The 8,618-nt window shown below is 49.0% G+C and overlaps 1 pseudogene across 1 annotated transcript in view; it reads right to left on the reverse strand.

The window, feature by feature from the left end:
• Nucleotides 1–4,786, reverse strand: part of LOC309547997 (mediator of RNA polymerase II transcription subunit 31-like) — a 134,337-nt pseudogene extending 129,551 nt beyond the window's left edge. The window contains exon 1 of the transcript in view: nucleotides 4,543–4,786. The product of the transcript in view is annotated as a mediator of RNA polymerase II transcription subunit 31-like (transcript). The remainder of the gene's footprint in view (nucleotides 1–4,542) is intronic.
• Between the last annotated feature and the right edge of the window lie 3,832 nt (nucleotides 4,787–8,618).

Here is an 8,618-nt window from a genome sequence, read left to right on the forward strand (position 1 = left end):
CCAGTGATGACCTGGGAGAGTGTGGCAAATTCTCGCGTTTAGGAAATCGCCTTGGCATTTTGGAGAAATCCTGGGAATTTGATATGTCCCCAATATTTCCGTGCCAAGCTGGCCAGTGATGACCTGGGGAGAGTGTGGCAAATTCTCGCGTTTAGGAAATCGCCTTGGCATTTGGAGAAATCCTGGGAATTTGATATGTCCCAATATTTCCGTGCCAAGCTGGCCAGTGATGACCTGGGAGAGTGTGGCAAATTCTCGCGTTTAGGAAATCGCCTTGGCATTTGGAGAAATCCTGGGAATTTGATATGTCCCAATATTTCCGTGCCAAGCTGGCCAGTGATGACCTGGGAGAGTGTGGCAAATTCTCGCGTTTAGGAAATCGCCTTGGCATTTGGAGAAATCCTGGGAATTTGATATGTCCCAATATTTCCGTGCCAAGCTGGCCAGTGATGACCTGGGAGAGTGTGGCAAATTCTCGCGTTTAGGAAATCGCCTTGGCATTTGGAGAAATCCTGGGAATTTGATATGTCCCAATATTTCCGTGCCAAGCTGGCCAGTGATGACCTGGGAGAGTGTGGCAAATTCTCGCGTTTAGGAAATCGCCTTGGCATTTGGAGAAATCCTGGGAATTTGATATGTCCCAATATTTCCGTGCCAAGCTGGCCAGTGATGACCTGGGAGAGTGTGGCAAATTCTCGCGTTTAGGAAATCGCCTTGGCATTTGGAGAAATCCTGGGAATTTGATATGTCCCAATATTTCCGTGCCAAGCTGGCCAGTGATGACCTGGGAGAGTGTGGCAAATTCTCGCGTTTAGGAAATCGCCTTGGCATTTGGAGAAATCCTGGGAATTTGATATGTCCCAATATTTCCGTGCCAAGCTGGCCAGTGATGACCTGGGAGAGTGTGGCAAATTCTCGCGTTTAGGAAATCGCCTTGGCATTTGGAGAAATCCTGGGAATTTGATATGTCCCAATATTTCCGTGCCAAGCTGGCCAGTGATGACCTGGGAGAGTGTGGCAAATTCTCGCGTTTAGGAAATCGCCTTGGCATTTGGAGAAATCCTGGGAATTTGATATGTCCCAATATTTCCGTGCCAAGCTGGCCAGTGATGACCTGGGAGAGTGTGGCAAATTCTCGCGTTTAGGAAATCGCCTTGGCATTTGGAGAAATCCTGGGAATTTGATATGTCCCAATATTTCCGTGCCAAGCTGGCCAGTGATGACCTGGGAGAGTGTGGCAAATTCTCGCGTTTAGGAAATCGCCTTGGCATTTGGAGAAATCCTGGGAATTTGATATGTCCCAATATTTCCGTGCCAAGCTGGCCAGTGATGACCTGGGAGAGTGTGGCAAATTCTCGCGTTTAGGAAATCGCCTTGGCATTTGGAGAAATCCTGGGAATTTGATATGTCCCAATATTTCCGTGCCAAGCTGGCCAGTGATGACCTGGGTGAGTGTGGCAAATTCTCGCGTTTAGGAAATCGCCTTGGCATTTGGAGAAATCCTGGGAATTTGATATGTCCCAATATTTCCGGGCCAAGCTGGCCAGTGATGACCTGGGAGAGTGTGGCAAATTCTCGCGTTTAGGAAATCGCCTTGGCATTTGGAGAAATCCTGGGAATTTGATATGTCCCAATATTTCCGTGCCAAGCTGGCCAGTGATGACCTGGGAGAGTGTGGCAAATTCTCGCGTTTAGGAAATCGCCTTGGCATTTGGAGAAATCCTGGGAATTTGATATGTCCCAATATTTCCGTGCCAAGCTGGCCAGTGATGACCTGGGAGAGTGTGGCAAATTCTCGCGTTTAGGAAATCGCCTTGGCATTTGGAGAAATCCTGGGAATTTGATATGTCCCAATATTTCCGTGCCAAGCTGGCCAGTGATGACCTGGGTGAGTGTGGCAAATTCTCGCGTTTAGGAAATCGCCTTGGCATTTGGAGAAATCCTGGGAATTTGATATGTCCCAATATTTCCGTGCCAAGCTGGCCAGTGATGACCTGGGAGAGTGTGTCAAATTCTTGCGTTTAGGAAATCGCCTTGGCATTTGGAGAAATCCTGGGAATTTGATATGTCCCAATATTTCCGTGCCAAGCTGGCCAGTGATGACCTGGGAGAGTGTGGCAAATTCTCGCGTTTAGGAAATCGCCTTGGCATTTGGAGAAATCCTGGGAATTTGATATGTCCCAATATTTCCGTGCCAAGCTGGCCAGTGATGACCTGGGAGAGTGTGGCAAATTCTCGCGTTTAGGAAATCGCCTTGGCATTTGGAGAAATCCTGGGAATTTGATATGTCCCAATATTTCCGTGCCAAGCTGGCCAGTGATGACCTGGGAGAGTGTGGCAAATTCTCGCGTTTAGGAAATCGCCTTGGCATTTGGAGAAATCCTGGGAATTTGATATGTCCCAATATTTCCGTGCCAAGCTGGCCAGTGATGACCTGGGAGAGTGTGGCAAATTCTCGCATTTAGGAAATCGCCTTGGCATTTGGAGAAATCCTGGGAATTTGATATGTCCCAATATTTCCGTGCCAAGCTGGCCAGTGATGACCTGGGAGAGTGTGGCAAATTCTCGCGTTTAGGAAATCGCCTTGGCATTTGGAGAAATCCTGGGAATTTGATATGTCCCAATATTTCCGTGCCAAGCTGGCCAGTGATGACCTGGGAGAGTGTGGCAAATTCTCGCGTTTAGGAAATCGCCTTGGCATTTGGAGAAATCCTGGGAATTTGATATGTCCCAATATTTCCGTGCCAAGCTGGCCAGTGATGACCTGGGAGAGTGTGGCAAATTCTCGCGTTTAGGAAATCGCCTTGGCATTTGGAGAAATCCTGGGAATTTGATATGTCCCAATATTTCCGTGCCAAGCTGGCCAGTGATGACCTGGGAGAGTGTGGCAAATTCTCGCGTTTAGGAAATCGCCTTGGCATTTGGAGAAATCCTGGGAATTTGATATGTCCCAATATTTCCGTGCCAAGCTGGCCAGTGATGACCTGGGAGAGTGTGGCAAATTCTCGCGTTTAGGAAATCGCCTTGGCATTTGGAGAAATCCTGGGAATTTGATATGTCCCAATATTTCCGTGCCAAGCTGGCCAGTGATGACCTGGGAGAGTGTGGCAAATTCTCGCGTTTAGGAAATCGCCTTGGCATTTGGAGAAATCCTGGGAATTTGATATGTCCCAATATTTCCGTGCCAAGCTGGCCAGTGATGACCTGGGTGAGTGTGGCAAATTCTCGCCTTTAGGAAATCGCCTTGGCATTTGGAGAAATCCTGGGAATTTGATATGTCCCAATATTTCCGGGCCAAGCTGGCCAGTGATGACCTGGGAGAGTGTGGCAAATTCTCGCGTTTAGGAAATCGCCTTGGCATTTGGAGAAATCCTGGGAATTTGATATGTCCCAATATTTCCGTGCCAAGCTGGCCAGTGATGACCTGGGAGAGTGTGGCAAATTCTCGCGTTTAGGAAATCGCCTTGGCATTTGGAGAAATCCTGGGAATTTGATATGTCCCAATATTTCCGTGCCAAGCTGGCCAGTGATGACCTGGGAGAGTGTGGCAAATTCTCGCGTTTAGGAAATCGCCTTGGCATTTGGAGAAATCCTGGGAATTTGATATGTCCCAATATTTCCGTGCCAAGCTGGCCAGTGATGACCTGGGAGAGTGTGGCAAATTCTCGCGTTTAGGAAATCGCCTTGGCATTTGGAGAAATCCTGGGAATTTGATATGTCCCAATATTTCCGTGCCAAGCTGGCCAGTGATGACCTGGGTGAGTGTGGCAAATTCTCGCGTTTAGGAAATCGCCTTGGCATTTGGAGAAATCCTGGGAATTTGATATGTCCCAATATTTCCGTGCCAAGCTGGCCAGTGATGACCTGGGAGAGTGTGTCAAATTCTTGCGTTTAGGAAATCGCCTTGGCATTTGGAGAAATCCTGGGAATTTGATATGTCCCAATATTTCCGTGCCAAGCTGGCCAGTGATGACCTGGGAGAGTGTGGCAAATTCTCGCGTTTAGGAAATCGCCTTGGCATTTGGAGAAATCCTGGGAATTTGATATGTCCCAATATTTCCGTGCCAAGCTGGCCAGTGATGACCTGGGAGAGTGTGGCAAATTCTCGCGTTTAGGAAATCGCCTTGGCATTTGGAGAAATCCTGGGAATTTGTTATGTCCCAATATTTCCGTGCCAAGCTGGCCAGGAAGAAGAAAAAGCCTTGAGAACCTGAGCCTATCCTGCAGACGCCTGCTCCCACCCACCCGAATATGCATTGGGCGAACAGGCCCTTCTGTCTGTCATCCGTAAAGAGGTATACCTTCTTTCCCCTTTTACAGTTGAGCCGAAGCACACAGACGGGACCAGCAGGGAAGAACAGCAAGGGAAGCATTTTGATAGGCATTTACTATGAATGTCATAATAAACAAGCCTCTCTACTAATCCCATAGAAAACTAAAACTAGCCTTCTCTTTACTACAAGTGAATTGTAGGACTGTCTGTCTATACAGATTCTTTTTAACCCATTGCACATAGAACCTGCAGACCCCTCCAGGACTCACCTCTCAGAGTTCCCTTATATATCCGCAGCAACCTTTCTGACCAACCCCCTAGAATGGAACACTGAGAGAGAGGAGCGGCAAAATCCGTTGAGCCTAGCCGGCTTCCTGGAACTCCTTCCCGGGCACAGTAACTGAATTTCTCTTTTTCAGGACTTCCGCAGGTGGTTTCGCGGGCTTTCTCCAACTGCCAATCCGACGTCCTGGAAGCGGGAATCGGCCGCTTCTGTGGACTCTCCCCGGTCATTTCTAGTCAGCTAGATGTTGTAATCTGGGCAAGTATCACATCCCCGGGATTTCTACAAATGAAAAGCCGCTTTTCTTGGGGAAACCAGTTTGGTAGCGAAGTCCCCGGGAAGTGATCCTTACACAGGTTACCAGGAGGGAAGACCGGGGGGAGGGTTAAAGGTGTGAGGCGTTTATTCTTCTGTGACATGGAGGGAAGTATATTGGTCCAACAGAGATGGCTTTGAGGAGTGCAGCTCTTTGCTCTGTGAATGGCACTGGTGGGAGGGGTCAGTGATGAGGTAGCTGGTCGCCCCCCCCCCCTTCTCTCTGCGGTCCTCAGTAAGGGGGAGCCTCTAGTTCCTGTCACGTTGTTTTGGGTACGCCTCCTCCTTGCCCCGCCTCATCCTGGCCCGATGCCTCGTCTCATGGGGGGGCTGCAGTAATAGCTGAGGAGGATCGCCCGTCCCTGAGTAATGACGCCAAGGACTGGGGGGAGGGAGGGATTGTTTACATGAGCCTTGCACGATACTGCGCCACGATCAGTGCTAATGAGGTGACTCCGCAGCCCAGGCCGGATCTCCGTGTGTGCAGGTAAGACGGCCGTACTGTGCATGGGGACCCTTCAATCTGTGGAGGATGCGGAGCCCTTTGGGGGGGAGGGTGAGATCTTATCTACGTCTATAGGATGGATTTGTGTTTATACTGAGCTGGGCTTTCCATACTTTGTAATGTTCCCTGTCCATGGTGCTGATCTCTCCTAACCTCTCATTGACATCACCACAAGGGCAGACAGAAAACAATGGTCTCCTCTGTCCCCCCTTGTACAGGACAATGCTGGGTTCAGGTGAGTTCACATCAGAAAGGTGTGCAGAGGAAAAGATGTGATTCTGTGTGTTTTCCCACACTGCACCTTTATGAGATGTACGCAGGTACCATTCATTTTTAATGGCACCCCAATCACATCTAACCATTGCTGCCACTAAACCCCATGGTACCACAGAACCATGCAATTTCTTAAAAGTCACGCCTGCCATACTGTTTCCACATTCCCGTGAGTTTGGCAGTCTATTAAAGCGGAGTTCCGGGCAGAGAAACGTTTTTTTTTTGAACATACCCCTGGGACAGTCAGGGCTAGCACATTCCACAATGGCTAGCCTCTGATCTGTCCCGGTTCGCACTTACCTTTTAGAAGAAATACTTACTTAGAAGTTTTCTTCCACAGCGTTTCCATCTCGGTTGTGGGCAGCTGAAGCCGGCGCGGTCCTCTTCTCTGTCTTCTTCCGCGTCTTCGTGTCCCAGAATGCGCTGCACCGGCCCCTCTCGTCACTTCCGGTGCGGCGCCGCATTCCTAAACAGCTTCTGGGCATGCCCAGAAGCTGTTTAGCAGGGTAATGCGGCGTCGCCCGGAAATGACGAGCGGGGCCGGTGTGGCGCATTGATTCCTGGGAGCTATGACGTTTAGCTCCCAGGAATCATTGCGAGGCAGGAAGTGACGGGGAGAGCCTCGGCGCTGGAGGAGGAAGCTGTCATAGGTGAGTATTTACGATCGTCAATTACAAGGTGAGTTTAAAAAAAAAAAAATCTAACTATCCAATTCCTTTTCAGGTTAGGCTGAACTAGCGGACGGGCACAAAAAAAAAATATCGTTTTTGTGCCCGGAACTCCGCTTTAAAATGAAGGAGCCGTCAAAAACAGAACACGCAGGAATTTGCTCATTCTGGTGTGAGCCGGCCATTGAAACGTACAACTTACTGCACCGCTGACACCATAGCATGTCGCAAGGCGCTCCAGTGCATAGACTAAGGGCTCTTTCACACGGGCGGTCCGATCAGATCCGCCTGTCAGTTTTTTAGGCGGATCTGATCGGATCCTCCATGCAGCTCTATGGGGCAGCGGGTGTCAGCGGAGACACCTCCGCTGACACCCGCTGCCATCCGCATCCGATCCTGTGCGTGAAATCTGGACGGATGGAAACCCTATTTTTCCATCCGTTCAGTAATCGGAGCGGATCTGATGAGAGAGGACAAGCGGTCCGCTCTCATCCGATCCCCCATAGAGGGCAGCGGGGGCTGAGACACCTCCCTCTCCGCTCTGCAAGCGGAGACGGAGCTGTCATCCGCCCGGCTCAGCGGGGATCGTGGATCGATCCCTGCTGAGCAACACGGATCTGCCTACGGAGCGGACCGTGTGAAAGAGCCCTTAAATGAAAGATCATTTTGTGACACTTTAATAAAATGTACCTTCTATCACCCGTGTAATGAAAATGTTCACCAACAAAGAGGGAGAGCTTAAAGTGGAACTTCTGCATTAACCACTTCTGGTCCGGAAGGATTTGCCCCCTTAATGACCATGCCCTACTTTGCAAATCGGCACTTCGTTAATTTAACGGACAATCGCGCAGTCGCGTGACGCTGTACCCAAAAAAAATTGACGTCCTTTTTTTCCCCACAAATAGAGCTTTCTTTTGGTGGTATTTGATCATCTCTGCAATTTTTATATTTTGCGCTATACTGTAAAAAATAAAGAGCGACAATTTTGAAAAAAAAAAAAAAATTATTTCACATTCTGCTATATGACATTCTCAAAAAAAAAAAAAAAAATCAGAATTTTTTAACATTTTAGGCCAATTTGTTTTCTGCTACATATTTTTGTTAAAAAAAAAATCGCAATAAGCGTATTTTGATTGGTTTGCGCAAAAGTTAGCGCGTCTGCTAACTAGAAAGATTTAATGTCATTTTTAGTGGTTCTCTTTTTTTTTTTTTTTTTTTTTTTTTTACTATTAATGGCGGCGATTTGCAATTTTTTTGCAGGACTGCAACATTGCGGCAGACAGATCGGACCCCTAACTGACATTTTTGGGGTACCAGTGACATTACTACAGTAATCAGTGCTAAAAATATGCACTGTTACTGTAATAATGACACTGGCAGGGAAGGGGTTAACAGTATAGGTGATCAAGGGGTTAAATGTGACCCTAGGGGAGTGATTCTAACTGTGGGGGGGGGCATGGCTTCTGAGATGCCCATAGAGACATGTGATCCTATATAGCAGGATCACATGAGCTCTGTGATCATCCCAGGGAGAAGGACGGTCAGCTGTGTTTACAACAGCCGACCGTCCTTCTTTCTCAGCAGGGAGAAATCACAGGTGTCAGGTCGCAATCGGAGCCATCTGACCCGCACATCGGCTTCCCCGCTGCCGAGTGAGGGCGGGAGCGTACGACCGACATAGATCTACATCGATTTGCGCAGGAGAGCCACCCTGCTATAGTAAAAAGGCGGCGGGTGGTCAGGAAGTGGTTAAAGCAGAGTTCAACCCAAAAGTGGAACTTCTGCTTTAACTACTCCTGACCCCCTGTCATGCCACATTCGGTATGTCATTTTTTTTGGGGGGGGGGGGGGGGGACGACAGGTACCTAGATTTGACAGGTACCTACTCCCACTGCCACTTGGGCCGCCTAGGTGGCTCGAGCGGAAGTTCTCCTCTCCCCCCCCCTCCTTGCACTCTTCTGGGACATGTCACAGGTCCCAGAAGATTGCCTGGCTATTCATAACATTCAGTGCGACTCGTGCATGCGAAGTGCGCACCTGGCTGTGAAGCCACAAGCTTTCCCAGCCGGTTGCCCACACTAGAGATGTCCGCACCGCCGAGAGGACAGGGAGAGGAGCGAGGCTTCAGGCGGCCGCATCGCTGGATCCTGGGACAGGGGAGTGTGTGTTCATTAAGGGTCAGCAGCTACACTTTTCGTAGCTGCGGGCTTTTAATAAATACAAAAACGAGTGGAACTCCACGTTTACACCCACATGCAGCAAATATGCGTCTGTTGGTGGCCAAAGTTTCTATGTTTAGAG

This window comes from Pelophylax lessonae, assembly GCF_965119305.1.
Source record: "Pelophylax lessonae genome assembly, chromosome: 2".
Classification (NCBI taxonomy): Eukaryota; Metazoa; Chordata; class Amphibia; order Anura; family Ranidae; genus Pelophylax; species Pelophylax lessonae.